Source organism: Hippopotamus amphibius, chromosome 13, assembly GCF_030028045.1.
Source record: "Hippopotamus amphibius kiboko isolate mHipAmp2 chromosome 13, mHipAmp2.hap2, whole genome shotgun sequence".
Lineage (NCBI taxonomy): Eukaryota > Metazoa > Chordata > Mammalia > Artiodactyla > Hippopotamidae > Hippopotamus > Hippopotamus amphibius.
Window position 1 is genome coordinate 43,402,051 of NC_080198.1, and position 3,108 is coordinate 43,405,158.

General features: G+C 42.5%; 1 non-coding gene across 1 annotated transcript; it reads left to right on the forward strand.

Moving 5' to 3' along the window:
* The first annotated feature begins 241 nt into the window (after positions 1-241).
* LOC130835398 (small nucleolar RNA SNORA19) lies at positions 242-366 on the forward strand. The gene has a single exon (XR_009048887.1). It is a non-coding gene; the product is annotated as a small nucleolar RNA SNORA19 (small nucleolar RNA).
* The last annotated feature ends 2,742 nt before the right edge of the window (positions 367-3,108 follow it).

The window sequence follows — 3,108 nt, forward strand, 5'->3', positions numbered from 1 at the left end:
TTGGTGACCCCGACACCTGCAAACCATACAGTGAGTTGACATCCTGGGACTGCTGCTCCTGGTGGTAGGCAACAGGTGTCACTTTCGCAACAACTGTCATAATGAAACATTAGCTGAAGGAAAGGAATGCCTGAAAGGGTGTAACTGAGGGACGGACCCATGCTGGATGTGTGACCCAGGTTGGGGAATGTCAGCGTGTATCACTGGAGTGACTGAGCTGAGAATGAAAGTATAAACAAGAGTGCACATTTCATTAATCTGCTTTCTCTCATATATGTGAGCAGTGTTATTTTTATGTGCTATACAAGTAATTGAAGCTTAATTATCAGTATAAATAGTAATGTTATCAGTCTCCTTTAGACAAATAAGCAATTACAAAAGAAAAAACGTATAAACAAGAGCTAATTAGGGAAAGATAGAAGAAGGGGCAGACATTACAGACAAAGGAAATTATGTGCAAAGGGCCTATGGCAGGAGGAAACGTGATACATTTGAAAAATTGAAAGAAGCCTGGTGTGCCCTCAGGACATAAAGTAAGAAGGATGAATCTAAAAGAGGCAGGGAAAGGAAGGCAGGGACCAGACAGTGCAGGGCCTTCTAGGTGATATTCAGGATTTGAGTTTGTACCCATTGAGAAATGTATGGCACGAAAGTGTCTGTTAAAGATGGGTTTGACACAGTGAGATTTGTGTTTTGAAAAGAGGAGGCTGGTAGCAATGGGAAGATGGATCTGAAAGACCATTGCCCACATCCAGGAGAGAGAGAATGGTAGCTTAGACCAGTGGTTCTCAAACTGGGAAATTTCACCCATCAGAGGACACTTGGCATGTCTGGAGACATTTTTGGTTTTTCCACTGTGTGTGGGGGGATGCTACTGGCATTTAGTGGGTGAAGATCAGGGATGCTACTAAGTCACAATACACAGGACTGTCCCCACAACAAAGGATTATCTGGCCTGAAATACAAATAATGCCTAGACAAGAAACCCTTGCTCAGACTGTGGTGGTGGTAGAGATAGAATACATATTGGAGAGATAATTAAGAGGTTAAAATGCGCAGTAATTCGTGACTGATTATGAGGAATGAGGGAAAGATTACCAAAGATAACCCTCAGGTTTCTGGCTTGCCCCCATGGGTGAAGTGGGAGTGCCATCCACTGAAATGAGAAATGCTGGAGGAGGTGATGGTCTGGTTGGGGAGGATAAGGAGCTCAGCTTGAAGCCTAGTAAACTGAGATGCTTTTAAGATATCCAAAGAAGTCAAACAGGCAATCCTCTAAGTCTATAGCTGGGGGGCAAGCCTGAGCAGGAGAAGTGCATTGGAAAGGCTTCTGTGAACAGGACAGAGTAAGGAGAAAAGAGGGCCCAAGACTACATCTCGAGAAACTCCTGGGAAAAAGCACCTAGAGAGGTGGGAAGAAAACCAGGGCATCTCACATCCCATAAGCTTTGAAAGGACCCGTTTCCCCCACACCTTCTCCAACATGGAGCATCACAAATCTTTTTTGTTGTTGTTGTTGTTTTATTCACTAGTTTGCTGTATTTTATTTATTTATTTATTGGCTGCATTGGGTCTGCATTGCTGCGCACAGGTTTTCTCTAGTTTCGGCACAGCGGCTACTCTTGGTTGTGGTGCGCGGGCTTCTCATTGTGGTGGTTTCTCTTGTTGTGGAGCCCAGGCTCTAGGTGTGTGGGCTTCAGTAGTTGCAGAGTGTGGGCTCAATTGTTGTGGCTCACGGGCTCTAGAACGCAGGTTCAGTTGTTGTGGCACACGGGCTTAGTTGCTCCACGGCATGTGGGATCTTCCCAGACCAGGGATTGAACCCGTGTCCCCTGCACTGGCAGGTGGATTCTTAACCGTTGTGCCACCAGGGAAGTCCCTAGTTTGTTGTATTTTTTAGATTCCACATATAAGTGATATCATACAGTATTCGTCTTTTTCTGTCTGACATTTCACTTAGCATAATGCCCTCCAAGTCCATCCATGTTGTTGCGAATGGCAAAATTATTTTATATGTATATAAAATACACACACACCCCCCCCGCAGTTTACCCATTCATCTGTTGGTGGACACTTAGGTTGCTTCCACATCTTGGCGATTATAAATAGTGCTGCTATGAACATAGGGGTGCATGTATCTTTTCCAATTACTGTTTTTATTTTTTTCAGATATATACCCAGGAATGGAATTGCTGGGTCATATGGTAGTTCTATTTTTAGGGTTTTTTTGGGGGGGAACTCCATACTGTTTTCCACAGTGGCTGCACCAATTTACATTCCCACCAACAGTGTATAAGGGTTCGCCTTTCTCCACAGCGTCACCAACATTTCTTATTTGTGTTCTTTTTGATGAGAGCCATTCACAGATATTTTTAAGCTTTGCTAAACTGATCAGTTAAAACAATCTGATTTAATTTATTTTTAAATATTTATTTATATATTTATTTATTTATTTTGGTTGCGCTGGGTCTTAGTTGTGGCATGCAGTGTCTTTTAGTTGTGGCATATGTTCTTTAGTTGCTGCATGCAGACTCTTAGTTATGGCATGAGAACTCTTAGTTGCGGCATGCATGTGGGATCTAGTTCCCCAACCAGGGATCAAATCCAGGCTCCCTGCATTGGGAGCACAGTCTTACCCACCGGACCACAAGTGAAGTCCCCCCAAAATCTTAAAGATATCAAAGTTTTAACTGGCAACTTTTGGGTCAGTAAAGAAATTAAGTGTCTTCGTCATGTCTATTGGCTATTTATCCTTTTTAAATTGGCCAGTGCTTGTCATTTGTCCACTTTCCTACTTTATTTTTTTTTAGGTTCACTAAATTTATTTTAAAAATCATAAAACGTTTCTTACAAAAGAGCATTACATTCTGCACACTGCTCTGAATAGATGGCAGGGACATATGGACTATTGTTACTTTTCCTCCCTGTTCCACCCCCCCCCCAAATGTTACAGTGACCACAAAGCAAAGTGTTCACAATAATTACATGGGGGGATTTTTTTTTTAAACCACCAACAGTGAACAAAAATTAAAATTCACTCACTGCTGCTGTTTCAAAATTTCAGTGTTAGTTTTTGCACACCCTCCCCCACTCCCCAACCCTGTTTGT